Below are 15127 nucleotides of genomic sequence, written 5' to 3'. Positions count from 1 at the left end.
GAGAAGAAGTATAATGTTTTTTGGGGTGTATTTTTACACATACCCATGCTGGGTGGGAGAAATCTCTCTGTAAATGGACAATTGTGTGTAAGAAAAATCAAACAATTGTCATTTACAGAGATATTTCTCACACCCAGCATGGGTATGTGTAAAAATACACCCCAAAACACATTATACTACTTCTCCTGAGTACAGCGGTACCACATGTGTGGCACTTTTTTACACCCTAAGTGCGCTAAGGGGCCCAAAGTCCAATGAGCACCTTTAGTATTTCACAGGTCATTTTGCGACATTTGGTTTCAAGACTACTCCTCACTGGTTTAGGGCCCCTAAAATGCCAGGGCAGTATAGGAACCCCACAAATGACCCCATTCTAGAAAGAAGACACCCAAAGGTATTCCATTAGGAGTATGGTGAGTTCAAAGACGATTTTATTTTTTGTCACAAATTAGCGGAAAATTACACTTTGTGAAAAAAAAACAATTAAAATCAATTTCCGCTAACTTGCGACAAAAAATAAAATCTTCTATGAACTCGCCATACTCCTAACGGAATACCTTGGGGTGTCTTGTTTCTAAAATGGGGTCATTAGTGGGGTTCCTATACTGCCCTGGCATTATAGGGGCCCTAAACCGTGAGGAGTAGTCTTGAAACAAAAATGACCTGTGAAATCCTAAAGGTACTCATTGGACTTTGGGCCCCTTAGCGCACCTAGGCTGCAAAAAAGTGCCACACATGTGGTATCGCCGTACTCAGGAGAAGTAGTATAATGTGTTTTGGGGTGTATTTTTACACATACCCATCCCGGGTGGGAGAAATATCTCTGTAAATGGACAATTGTGTGTAAAAAAAAAAATCAAATAATTGTCATTTACAGAGAGATTTCTCCCACCCAGCATGGGTATGTGTAAAAATACACCCCAAAACACATTATACTACTTCTCCTGAGTATGGCAATACCACATGTGTGGCACTTTTTTGCAGCCTAACTGCGCTAAGGGGCCCAAAGTCCAATGAGCACCTTTAGGCTTTACAGGGGTGCTTACAAATTAGCACCCCCCAAAATGCCAGGACAGTAAACACACCCCACAAATGACCCCATTTTGAAAAGTAGACACTTTAAGGTATTCAGAGAGGGGCATGGTGAGTCTGTGGCAGATTTCATTTTTTTTTTGTCACAAGTTAGCAGAAATGGAAACTTTTTTTTTTTCTTGTCACAAACTGTCATTTTCCGCTAACTTGTGACAACAAATAATATATTCTATGAACTCACTATGCCTCTCAGTGAATACTTTGGGATGTCTTCTTTCCAAAATGGGGTCATTTGGGGGATATTTATACTATCCTGGAATTCTAGCCCCTCATGAAACATGACAAGTGGTCAGAAAAGGCAGAGATGCTTGAAAATGGGAAAATTCACTTTTTGCACCATAGTTTGTAAACGCTATAACTTTTACCCAAACCAATAAATATAGGCTAAATGTTTTTTTTTTTTTTTATCAAAAACATGTTTGTCCACATTTTTCGTGCTGCATGTATACAGAAATTTTACTTGAAAAATGTCAGCACAGAAAGTTAAAAAAATCAGTTTTTTGACAAAATGTATGTCTTTTTTGATGAATATAATAAAAAGTAAAAATTGCAGCAGCAATCAAATAGCACCAAAAGAAAGCTTTATTAGTGACAAGAAAAGGAGCCAAAATTCATTTAAGTGGTAGGTTGTATGAGCGAGCAATAAACCGTGAAAGCTGCAGTGGTCTGAATGGAAAAAAAGTGCCTGGTCCTTAAAGAGACACTGAAGCGAAAAAAAAATATGATATAATGAATTGGTTGTGTACTATGAATAATTACTAGAAGATTAGCAGCAAAGAAAATATTCTCATTTTTATTTTCAGGTAAATAGTGTGTTTTCTAACATTGCATCATTCTCTAATATGTGCAGATTACACAACACTCTGCATTCAAAATGATTCTTTCAGAGCAGTCTGTGAACTAATGACCTCTCCTCTAGCAGATAAAAAGAAAACTGTTCACTTACAGTTGAGATAATAAAAGTCAGAAGACAGCCCTCTCCACGACTTTGAAAGTCGTAGAGATTAATGGCTTTTTTGCATAGAGATAACAACTGGAGTTTCTTAACTCTTCCTGTACTGGAAACAATTACACTGATGTATCTGATCTTAATTTTTTATTTCTTAGCTGTGCTACACATACAAATCATAATATCATAATTTTTTATTCGCTTCAGTGTCTCTTTAAAGGGGGTAAAGCCCACGGTCCTCAAGTGGTTAAATAAGATTTTGCACAATGTCCTGTCTGGCGCAGGAGAAAAGAGGTTGTGCTATGGGAGAAATGAGTAGGGTTTGTTTTGTTTAGGTGTTTTTTTTTTTTTTGGAGATCTGCTTTAAAAAATGTGGACAGAAATTCCTCTGGAATATTTGCATGAATTTATAGCTGCTAAGCAATGACTTAGTCTTGGCATCTGACAAATAACAAAGCTGTCTTTTCTTTCTTCTTCTTCTTTATTTTCATTTTTATACTTTTTGAAGCTTTTGCCCTTTTCTAGGTCTGACTTACATAATGTCCATACTTCAGAATTTGGTTAGCATTTTCAAGTCGGGGGAAAATGACCACAGGGGATGTGTGTGCGTATGACGAAAATTATATTACGGTAAGCAATGTAGGTCAGGCTCGAAATACCGGCAGTGTGTCCGCATGGATTCTGAGATGTCTGTCGCAGCTGATTCTGAAACGCGTGTACATTTTCAAATGTAGATTGCTGCCTTTGTTCCCGCTTAATCCAATACGCTGGGTCCACAAAGGACTTGCTGATCTCATCAAAGCCGCATTTGGCAGCCTTGAAGAAATTCACGTCTGGCTAACAGACATTCCCCGTAGAAATCAAAGTCGCTGTCCGCAAAGATTTATGGAATCATGTTGTTATGGATACAAATACATAGACAATGCAGAGAGGAGATACCCGGTATAAGTCTGACACTAATCTGCAGGTTAACATCAAGCATCACAGTGGTTTCACTAGCATCCCACTGAGATTGGTGTAAATGTCCTTTTTCTCAATTGATCCTGTAATTCAGTTTGGCAGGAACTGCCAGACTCCATAATTCACAAGAAGCAAGACACAATTTCAGTACTCAGAAGATCCTAAAGGTTAGGAAGAACAGGAAATGCTATGCCTCCGACGTAGGTTATTACTTACTGAAAGAAAGTTAAAGAAATTAAGGGTATCTTAGGTGTTATGAAGAGCACACATGCATCTGTTTTACATCAATTTCCTGTGAGATGCAAATAATGTTTGCACTTACATTTGAGAATAAAGGTACATACTGAAAATACAACAGAAACTAAGGCTAAGTTAGAGAGGGCAACATCAACTCGGCTAATGTCATGCGGAGATTACATTCAGAGGTTTTGAACCAAAAAATAACCAACAACAACCACAAAAATGTTTATGTGGAAACTATGGAAGCAATGTTCCACTCTAGACACAAATAGAGCAATGTGTTATTTAATGAAATAATCTCTTTAATATGAAAAAAGAAAAGTTTGTGCAAACAATTGCACTTACAAGATCTGTAGCTACATTTGCATGTTATGTCACACGCGCCTAGGTCTCATCTTTCATTCCATTACCATGGCCTGCAGGTGGCAGCATCCTAAACACTTCCAGAGTTGAAACAGATCCTTCTGAGTGCTGGCTCTAGTGATAAGCGTAATGACCTAATTACAATTATGCAACATTTTGCGTAATTTGCGAAATTGGTAATTTTGCAGAATTACGCCAAATTTTGTGTTTATGCAAAATTTTATCATTCCGATTGTCTTTGGTAATTACAATTGTTTCCATGACGAAAACTAATTGAAATGTAATGTTTAATGTGGAAATTCATCCGTTCTCAAAATTGTGTTCCAGTCCAGAGCCTCCTGATACATTAAAAGCAACAGCACAAGCAGGGCCCTTTGCATTATCAGATATGGCAGGGCCCAAACCAAGTATCTCAGCATGCATGACCGCAAAGTGCACCTTGACAAAGAGCAGCTGTCTTAGAAGTGGCTGCAGGTAGATCCTCCTGATACATTTAAAGCGACAAAATGTGCAGGGGCGTTTGCATTATCAGTCATTACAATCAAATTAGTGACTTTCCTGAGTTTAGTAATTACTTACATTTGCATAACTAGAAATGAAATTACGTCTATTGTGGTAATCAAAATAACTTTGTTTCTATAGAAAACATGAATGTACGAAATTTTGCGGTAAATGCAAATTTGCGGCAAAACGCAAAATGACGTGATGTAAATTAGGATTAGACAATTCCAAATTACAATTTGTATGGTCATTATGAATTTGCCTCATAGCGGCAAAATTTGCGTCCGTTACGGAAATTACGGAAACTCGAAATTATGCACATTTCAGCTCAACACTAGCTGGCTCTGTCTGCTGATTGGAGTACACATTATAATGCACTGTTTCTTCATCGGGTCCCTTTTGGTGTTGGAGTGAGAAGAGAGGGTGCCCTAAGTGCGTGGGACACTACCTGCGAAAATATTGCACAGATTTTGTAAGTGCAATTTTTTGTGTAAAGCTCTTCGTACTAAAGAGGGCACTTCACTATTGACTTCTCTTCTTGTTCTTTTTTTGTTTAGCTTCCATTAACAAATCCTTGGATTAAGGAGCTGGACTGTACAAAACCCTCCAACACCTCTTGATCCACCATTCTTGCACTTCCAGACTTCGGTTTGACATCCTTTGGTTTGACATCCTTTTGGGATGCTAGTGAACATTGACTGTGTTTGATTTTTATGTTCCACTCTGCTAGTAATACTAAAACTAATAAAAATAAACAATGTGTTGTGGTGAGGCCAAAACCACAAAAGGATATAAGGATATAGAGGCTCTATGAGAAGCAACAAAGTTCACAAATCAATGCTGACCATATGAACCATAAATTTTAATATTCAGCAATTAAAATCATAGCGCAATACTTTACTGACATGTAAATCTATTAAATGCACTGCCTGATGTATATTTTTATAGCCCAAGGACAGTTAATCAAAGGTTATGAAGCACAACTAACCATAAATGCATAACAAAAAGCACAGGATGCAAAGATCAAATCTATCTGCATTGGATTGTTTGTTACATGCAGAGCAGGCCAGGAAAGTGTATGACAAGGATGCGCCGTGCAAAACCATAGCAAACTCATAGTGCTTGCTTTAACATGGATGACTTTGCTGCACAAGGTCAGTGTGCACACCTTTCATGTGTACAAAGGAATAGCTACAGTGCCACAGGTCCCAGTACAAACTTATTCAATAGGGCTCCCCAAAATAGCAAAAAAAATGTACAAAAAAAATAAAACATGACATAAATGGGGATGTAGAGAGTAGCCCTCTAACCCTGCAGCAGTATTTTTACCAACAAACTGCTTGAAGTTTGTATATATTTCCCGTGTTTGTGTGGTTTTCCCTGGGCACTCTGATGTCCTCCTACATTCCAAAAAACACACACATAAGTTACGGTAACTAGTTCCAAACTCAAAAGTCATTAGCCTACAATTGACACATACTACTGACTATGGTAGAGATTAAATTGTGAGCCGTTAAATAAATCGGACCTAAATATCAGGCACCATTCTAGACAAAACTTATAAAACTTGCACAACTTTGCTGCAGATGCATGCACACACATCCAGTCCATTGAGTAGCCAAGGGGTGAGTGCTGGGAGGTGATCAAAGTGGCACTTCATCCGTTTTGGGTCTGACAACGCTTGTTCATCTGCTCATCTGGGCACACTGGTGTAATAAATGAGAAGATCACTTCCTAGCACTCAGCCCCTTAGGCGTACATATTATGGCGACGCCGTTGAGCTGGCCGCAGGGTGAGCTAAATGACGGCTCACCCTGCTGCTGCTCAAAACCCCAGTGGCGTTAAATACTATTCCTCCTTCGAGTCGTAGCACCTCAGTGGGAGATGTAATTCGGGGTCTGACAATTACCGGATCCCCAAATTACTCTTCCCTGGGGTACGCAGCATAGCACTAGTGCTATGTCGGTGCCCAGTTTCGGGGCTTAGCACCGGGTGCCGAAATGACCTGCTTGTGTATGTATGTGCAGCTGCATGTGTATGTATGCATCTGCAGCAAAGTTTTGTAATAAAGATACAGTACATGTCTTGGATAGTGCAAGTTCTTCTTGTCTGCTTCATGTAGAGTCTTTCAAAGATCCCTTGGCATTTACCGAGAGCACATCACGTTGGACATAGGCTTTGATTCATCATTATAAAACAATAGACTAGTTGCGCTGGGTATAACTAATCAGTATTTTGGATCCTCAATAATTTTAGATGCCTATTCATACCTATTGGACAGCGCTAGTACGGGGAAAAAACAGTATGCCACGGTGCTGACTAGTGAATCAGCACCTCTACTACCCAATAGGACTAATTACAAGGGGAACGGTAAAATCATCGAAGAGGAACATTGTGCAACGGATACTGATACTCCCCAATCTACTGAATTTCCATCATATAGTCAGTGGTCACCATCCATATCTATTGCACAATATATTAGTACTCAAGAAGTTGTATGCGCCAAAACCCCTCCCCCTCTTGGCGTACTTATCCCAAATAACCCCATACCTATCCATTTCACACATCCTCTTCTTTTTTTACACATTGGAAGGTCTGAGTGTGTTTGAATGGATGAATGTTTTATGTTAAAGCAATCTTATTGATTAGATGGGTACCGATATTGTCTGATGTAATACAATTTTATGTGTATATTTTATGAATACAATTGTTTGATACATGTTTTATAAAAATAAAACCATATACTTTTAAGTACCAAGTCTATGAATAGGCATCTAAAATTATTGAGGATCCAAAATACTGATTAGTTATACCCAGCGCAACTAGTCTATTGTTTTATATTGGTGTTTCTTGCTTCGTGTGGGTCAGTCGGACCCCACACGTAACCAGTTAGCAGCGGGTGAAATAGGAATCTCTGATACCAACCTACAGTAGCGCCCTCCACTCTTTTAAATTTTGATTCATCATTGTCTTTGAGATAACTTTTTCCAGTTCGTTAAATTACTGAATTCGAAGTTTATCGATTTCTAGTTGTATTCATCAAGGTTTTTCCACATTCGGTGTGAATTCGATAAAATATCGATATCAATGCGGTAACCATTCTGTAACGTGTCGATATTTCCATTTTACAGCGGTAATTTAACACAAGGCCATAGGATTCCCGTGGAATTGTGGGTAAAAGGCAGTCCTTTGAACACCACGTAGCAACATTCTGAATAGGGCTTGGGACAATCCCACAATTTCGCCAGCTACGGCTTGATAGGAGCTTTTTCTGAAAAAAATGTAGTGCAGCTAGCAATTTAGTTAACCCTGGCACTGCCTGTGCTCTCTTACAAGATGATTCAAGAGAAATGCAGATGTCCTGGTATAGCAAATAAATCCATTCTCTTGCAAATTGATATGGTTCTAGACCTTATTCTTGCCCTTCTGCGCCTTTGAATCACTCTCAGCTGATACAGTACATAATCACTTCAAATGGCTCCATCTTCTCTGTCAGCAATGATCTGACAGGAATAACGACAGAGCAGTGAAGGAGATAACTGATCCTAAATTTAACGCTAAACCACGCCCACTTTCATGAATTGCACTTTCTTCCGTTTTATCGCATCATTACCGAATGCTCGCTAACAGCTGTATAGATAACTTTGATGAATCGTGAAATCAACTTATCGAGTTCGGTATTTTACCGAGCTGTCGGTAATTGATTCGATAAGTCTTAATGAATCGAGGCCATAGTGTTTCAAGCTGAGAAGGGTGAATGACATGCGCGTCGCTAGGGGCTTAGATACGGGGCACTCCCTCGGTATCTTGCTGGGAGTGCCCCGGATATCGGGGCCCCGGAGTGCCCGCTGGCTGTGGTCTGAAGAGGGGGATCCACAGCGTCCGTGCTGTTGGCTGCTGTGTGCAGGGGGCGGGTGTTTTCGAGCTTTGCCTGGATCACTGGGCAGCCAATGAGAGAGGAGTTCTTCTCCTGCCATGTGTGACATGTGGAGAAGGCTCCATGCTAGTAGCAAGAGCTGTCACTGCTGCCCGGCTATCCTGGTCTCTCTCCACCTGTCATGGTATTGGACTCTGTGACCTAGCAGGGGAGAGATGTGTGTAAAGTGCAGCGGTCTGCCCCCCCCCCCCCCCCCCCCCCCATGGCACAGAGACACAGAGCCCTGGAAGGCAGAATCACAGAGAGGGAGACAGGCAGCATGCATAGGCAGACTGCTGTGAATACACAGCAGTTCTGATCCTGTGTGCATCCTGTGTGTGTGTGCTGGTGGTAAGGCTGTCATCCCTTGTGCTTTTCCTCTGCCCTTTTTTAATTTGTGCCCTTTTTCCCCCTCTGTTTTTCTACCCCCCTTCCTTCCATCTTGTGTCCTCCCCATCCATCTTTTGTTTTTTACATGCTCTATGTTTTATGACAACCCCTCTCCCCCCTCTTTGTGTACCTATAACTCCCTTACATCTTGTTCTCTCCCCCCCCCTCTATCTTTTACTACTGTCCTCCAGGCACCCCACCGAAAAGGTAAAGTGGGCCCTGTTTCCTTCCTTCCCCATTTTGGCAAAGTAGCAGCGGTGCATTTTACACTACCTACACTCGGGTGCAGGACAGGTCCTCTTCTCTCCTCTCAAGTGTTACTCATTAGAGATGGCCCGAACCTTCTGCAAACTAGAAACATTTATGCTGGCCACAAAAGTGATTGAAAAGATGTTTCAAGGGGTCTAACACCTGGAGGGGGGCATGGATGAGTGGGATAGATGCCAAAAGTCCCGGGGAAAAATCTGGATTTGACGCAAAGCAGCGTTTTAAGGGCAGAAATCACATTGAATGCTAAATTGCAGGACTAAAGTGCTTTAAAACATCTTGCATGTGTATACATCAATCAGGGAGTGTAATTAGAGTACTGCTTCACACTGACACACCAAACTCACTGTGTAACGCACCGATAAACAGTTGTTTGCAAAGTGACGGCCATGCTGGACTGGTGCGCACCATGGCGAGAGTGCAGGCCATGGCAGTGTTCAAGCCCATATGGTCGCCGGGCTGTGGTAGCTCAATGATAGAACAACAGTGACTGTCCAGCTGATCAAATTTGGTCTGTCCACAATGAAGCAACGACCTTATTATCTTCTTGTATGTAGGTAAGCATAGGTAGGTGCCCCAGTATAGGTAGGTAGGCATAGGTAGGCGGCTCAGTATAGGTAGGTAGGCATAGATAGGTGTCCCAGTATAGGTAGGTAGGCATAGGTAGGTGTCCCAGTAGTTAGCTAGGCATGGGTAGGTGTCCCAGTATAGATAGGTAGGCATAGGTAGGTGTCCCAGTATAGGTAGATAGGCATAGGTAGGTGCCCCAGTAGTTAGCAATGCATAGGTAGGAGTCCCAGTATAGGTAGATAGGCATAGGTAGGTGCCCCAGTAGTTAGCTAGGCATAGGTAGGAGTCCCAGTATAGGTAGGTAGGCATAGGTAGGTGCCCTAGTATAGGTAGGTAGGTAGGCATAGGTAGGTGCCCCATTAGTTAGCTAGGGATAGGTAGGAGTCCCAGTATAGGTAGGTAGGCATAGGTAGGTGCCCCAGTATTTAGCTAGGCATAGGTAGGAGTCCCAGTATAGGTAGGTAGGCATAGTTAGATGCCCCAGTAGTTAGCTAGGCATAGGTAGGAGTCCCAGTATAGGTAGGTAGGCATAGGTAGGTGTCCCAGTATAGGTAGATAGGCATAGGTAGGTCCCCCAGTAGTTAGCTAGGCATAGGTAGGAGTCCCAGTATAGATAGGTAGGCATAGTTAGATGCCCCAGTAGTTAGCTAGGCATAGGTAGGAGTCCCAGGATAGGTAGGTAGGCTTAGGTAAGTGCCCTAGTATAGGTAGGTAGGTAGGTAGGTAGGCATAGGTAGGTGTCCCCGTATAGGTAAGTAGGTGCCCCTGTAGTTAGGTAGGCATAGGTAGGTGTCCCAGTATAGATAGTTAGGCAGGGCCTAGCTGGCACAGTAATAGCAATTACCAAGGTCTAGCTGCAACAGATAGGGCTGTATAATGCAGTGTCAGTGGGCAACAACAAAAAAAAAAACACATCAGGAGAACATTAGCTCTCAAAAGAGCTGTTGAGGGGTGCTATTTTAGCAATAACAATCAGCCAGGAGCAAGCTAACAAGGCTACAAGAGCCTAACTAATTTTTCCCTATGAGAGTCTGCCAGCAGCTGTCCCTTCACTAATTAATGCAGGCACACGAGTGAGTGTAATGGCCAGCGCTGCCTGCCTTTTATAAGGGTGGGGGAGGAGTGGCTCTAGGAGAGAATGTAGCCTAATTGGCTACAATGTGCCTGCTGACTGTGATGTAGAGGGTCAAAGTTGACCCTAATGGCGCACTATGGGGGCGAATCGAACTTCCGCAAAAGTTCGCCTTCGCTGGTGAACGTGAGCCACCGAAAGTTTGCCTGGAACCGTTCGCAGGCGAACCGTTCAGGCCATCCAAATTACTCATCGCCACGCTGTGTAGCTCTTGATGCGGGCTATCGTGTGCCACATGGTGATTGGTTTCACGCTGTGGCGATGAGCTACACTGAAGAGGGGTTAACAGGCCCTGTCATGTAGCCAGGAGCAGGTAATGTATAGCGCTCTGCTGCTGCTCTGCATGGTAACCGTGGAGAACCTGGGTCCTCCCGCAATGGCGGGGACTCTTGTTACACCCATGCTGCCATCTCACTCCTTTCTGCTTCTCCCTTTTTTTCCCTTTCTAGTGATAGTCCAATATCCTACCATATTATAATTATTATTATTATTTATTTACATAGAACTGACATCTTCTGCAGCACAGAGTACATAGTCATGTCACTGACTGTCCTCAGAGGAGCTCACAATCTAATCCTACCATAGTCATAGTGTAATGTCCTACCATATTATTATTATGTATTTATATAGCACTGACATCTTCTGCAGCACTTTACAGAATACATAGTCATGTCACTGACTGGCTTTTGAATCCTGGCTAGGGTCAGTACCTATTCAGGAAGAAGTCCTTGGGTAAGACTCCCTAACACTGAAAGGTGGCCCCTTGAGTGCACCCTTAGTGGCTGCAGCTCTTGAGTGCTTTGAGTCCAACAGGAGAAAAGTACTATACAAATGTTAGGATTATTTAGGCTGTGGCTGGATAGTTTAAAGGGGAACTGAACAGAGAGATATATGGAGGCTGTCATGTTTATTTCCTTTTAGACAATGCCAGTTGCCTGGCAGCCCTGCTGATCCTCTGCCTCTAATACTATTAGCCATAGCCCCTGAACAAGCATGCAGCAGATCAGGTGTTTCAGTGGTTCAGACTTATAAGTCTGATCTGACAAGACTAGCTGCATGCTTGTTTCTGGTTTTAATCAGATACTACTGCAGAGAAATAGACCAGCAGGGCTGCCAGGCAACTGGTATTGATTAAAAGGAAATAAACATGACAGCCTACATATACCTCTCTCTTCAGTTCCCCTTTAAGGCTTCCGTCTCATGACCAAGCCCACTTTACCATTGCATGGCCATGCCCACTTTTTTGCCGCGGCGCGCTACATGCGCCACACACGTATTCTCCCTTGGTGCCCATGGGTGCCCCGGATCTCCCAGGATCCTAAGAACGCCCCTGGGGAATGATACAGCCATTTAAATTGTACCTGCCTGAGTGCAGAGTTTTCCTTTTCTTGGTTAAAGGGACCCTGAACAGGCTAAACAAAAAACAGAATTTACACTTACCTAGGGCTTCCTCCAGCCCACCATAGGCTGCAAGGTCCCCCGGCATCCTCCTGGCTCCTTCCATGGTCCCGGTCTTGGCTCAGGTTACATGATAACTTCGGCCCAAAGTCGCCAGATCTGGTTCCCACTGCAGATGATTGCGGCATTACGCTGGCCGGCTATGCGTCATCATGCCGGCTGGCGCGAGAGTCCTGCTAATGCGCAGTTCAATCTTAGAGAACCACGCATGCGCAGGACTCCCACACCAGGCCGAAGTCGTTGTGTAACGGGAGTCGGGACCGGGACCAGGGAAGGAGCAAGGAGAAAGCTGGGCGGACCTTGCCGCCTACAGTGGGCTGGAGGAAGCCCCAGGTAAGTGTAAATTCTGTTTTTATAACCTGCTCAGGGTTCCTTTAAACACACCTATTTAAATAAATAATAAAATTAAACTCAATTGTTTCAAAGTGTTTCCAGCAGAAACTGACAGATGGCTGTAATAGACTGTTGTCAATTTGTTGTTTGTCCATGTGTGTAAAGAGAATAAAAGAGCTCCTGCTCTGCAACTAATCACTCATACAGGAAAATGGGATTTTGTAGGTAGTTTGTACAACCAACAAAATATTGTTGCCATTATTCCAAAGATTTGCAGTCCAAGATCACTGCCAGATTCAGAAAGCCATAGCTGGCTCCCAAGCTAACATCAAAGCATCAGTTTTAACTAAAAGGTGTTCAAAATAATCCCTGTTCAAGCTGCTGCAAAGTTTTGAAACTGCAGCACTTTCACCTTTGCCCGAACCTTGGTTCATGAAATATATATAGAGGGCAATAAATCTACCATCACCTAGCTAAAACAGAAGCATCAGTTGAGAGTGGACTGATCCCAACCATCACACAGAAACATTTATGGATTATCAATATTTTTTGTTACATATTCAGACAAGGCACACAATAGAATGAAACATGAACTGTAAACTTGTAATTGTACGGTAAACCTAACAGCAATGGGCACATTTTTATACGGGCTATTGATTAAAGCATTGTCTTGCGATTATGTTTAGTTGTTTTGCTTTCCCTGTAATGTATTTTGGAAAGCACAGCTGTTGTCTAGTAGTCTTGATCTTCCTTATGTATGATCTGTCTGTGTGTATTAAGTATTGACTTAGTATAATATAAGATTATGATAGATTAGTGTGATATCAACTGCACAGCTCATCTGCTGTAAATAAAAGGAGCTGAACAGATGACAGTAACATAATAATGCAGTGGAGACCAGGAGCAGAAATCATAATGAGGACTAGGCAGAAGCCTTCCATGTGTTTGTTATAATAAAAGGCAAAAGGGAAAAAAGCAAATGTACGGATAAAGTAAATCCTGCAATGTTAACCTATTTTTGCAAATGGTGGATAAAAATAGAAATCAGGAAGATTGAAGCGCATGCAGTTCTGCCAGAACAATCCATGGGTACAGGCTTAGTTGTCTGTGTACGTACTTACAAATGCATTCTGAACTCAACCTGACTGCAGTTTTACAGGGTTTCAATGTTAAAACTTTACTGAATTTGACTAATTTATTACAATTGCTTGTGTTTTACAATCAGGGCAGTTTCTAGGCTAAATTGCTCCCAGGGCGAGGGTGTAAAAACTGCGCCCCAAACCCATCCACCCCAAGGGCTCAAGAATGCAGTATTTAGCCCCCCAGTATAGGTAGCCAGGTATAGGTACCCCCAATAAAGCTGTCCAGGTATAGGAGCCCTCAGTATAGGTAGCCAAGTATAGGTGCCCCAGTATAGGTAGCCAGGTATAGGTGCTCCCAGAATAGGTTAGCCAGGTGTACGCGTCCCCACTATAGGTAAGCCAAGTATAGGTTCCTCCAGTATAGGTTAGCTAGGTATAAGTGCCCCAGTATAGGTTAGCCAGGTAAAGGTCCGGAGGGAGCAGCGGACACACAGGGACAAAAAACAAACACCAGACTTCTCTGTCTTCAGTACTGCTCACTCATGGCATGTGATCTTCACATGGAGCCTGGAAGGGGAGTAAGAGACCGCTACCACTGCTGAACGGAGGGGGTCCCAAGGAGAGGGAGGAGTCATCCCCCCTCCCTGTGGCTGAGTCCCTGTGTGCCCGCTGCTCCCCTCTCCCTCACTGCGCCCCCCCCTCCCTCAGTGCGCCTAGGCAGACATTCGCCTCACCCGCCCCTAAAAACTTTCCTCTTCCTGATTTATATTCTTAATCCCAGGTGGCAACATTTTTACTTCATCATTGCTGAGTGTTTGTTTATTGTGTGTTCCAAAGTGAGGAGAAATAACACCAGATCTTCCAGTGTGCTCTGGGGCAGAGGGCTGCACAACAAAATAGCCTAGGCTAAACATCACTGGGAGAGTGGGGTACTGGGAGAGTGGGGTAACATACCAATATACTGCGGTATATTGATTGGGGAAATGTTTGTGATGCTAAAACCAGGATAATAAATGTAAAATTGGGTATCTTGAGTAATGTAGTACATTCTAGATATGTGTCATTGCGGTGCCTTTTTTAAGCAGCTTTATTTAAAAATCTGGGCAGTCCAAAATGTGCATGTAATTAAAACTGCACATGCAGAAGTTACAACAAACTTTTTTCGAGATGAAATATAATCACCTCCAGGGCTCATTTGCTCTTCTTAATCACTCCCTGAGTCCCTGTATTCACCGAATTCTGGTGCTTAGCACCACCCTCTTTTAGACAAGTGCCATGCACTCGCTCTGTTCAAGAAAGAGCGGGCAATGGGAGCCCCTTAGCATTTATCTGAACGGGGGAGGTGCTCAGCAGTGGAAGTCAATGCATATTGGGAATCAAGGAGTGAGTAAGAGGAAACAGACCCTGGTACTGATTATAACTTAATCTGAAAAGAAGCAATGTTACTTTTTCCCTATATTGGGCCAGATCCAATTCACCTTTTCTCCTAAATTTCCTCCAAAGAGATACATTTTTATCTTCTGTTTAAAATAAGTTTTCAGCATACTGCAATTGAAAAAGTATTGAAAAGTAGGTAAGGTGCTGTCAGAATTATTTTTCTTGGTTGCTGTTGGTCTAAAAAGCTTTTTATGATAGATGTAAAAATATTACCTAGTAGAAAACTTAGGAGATAAAGTTAATTGGATCAGGCCCATAGTCTCTTTAAGGAAAGAAACTATAATCAAGCCTACATGGTCCTATGTGGAAAGTAAATGCCCACTAAATCTTAGAACTGGTTATGCCACCCTAAGCTGCTATGAATGCAAGAACGTGTTTTTGTAGATGAATTTTGGCCCACTCTTCTTTGCAGAATTGATTTAATTCAGCCACTTAAG

The sequence above is a fragment of the Hyperolius riggenbachi genome, chromosome 6, assembly GCF_040937935.1.
Source record: "Hyperolius riggenbachi isolate aHypRig1 chromosome 6, aHypRig1.pri, whole genome shotgun sequence".
NCBI classification, from domain to species: domain Eukaryota; kingdom Metazoa; phylum Chordata; class Amphibia; order Anura; family Hyperoliidae; genus Hyperolius; species Hyperolius riggenbachi.
The sequence above is the reverse complement of the archived record's forward strand: the minus strand, read 5'-3'. Positions refer to the sequence as shown.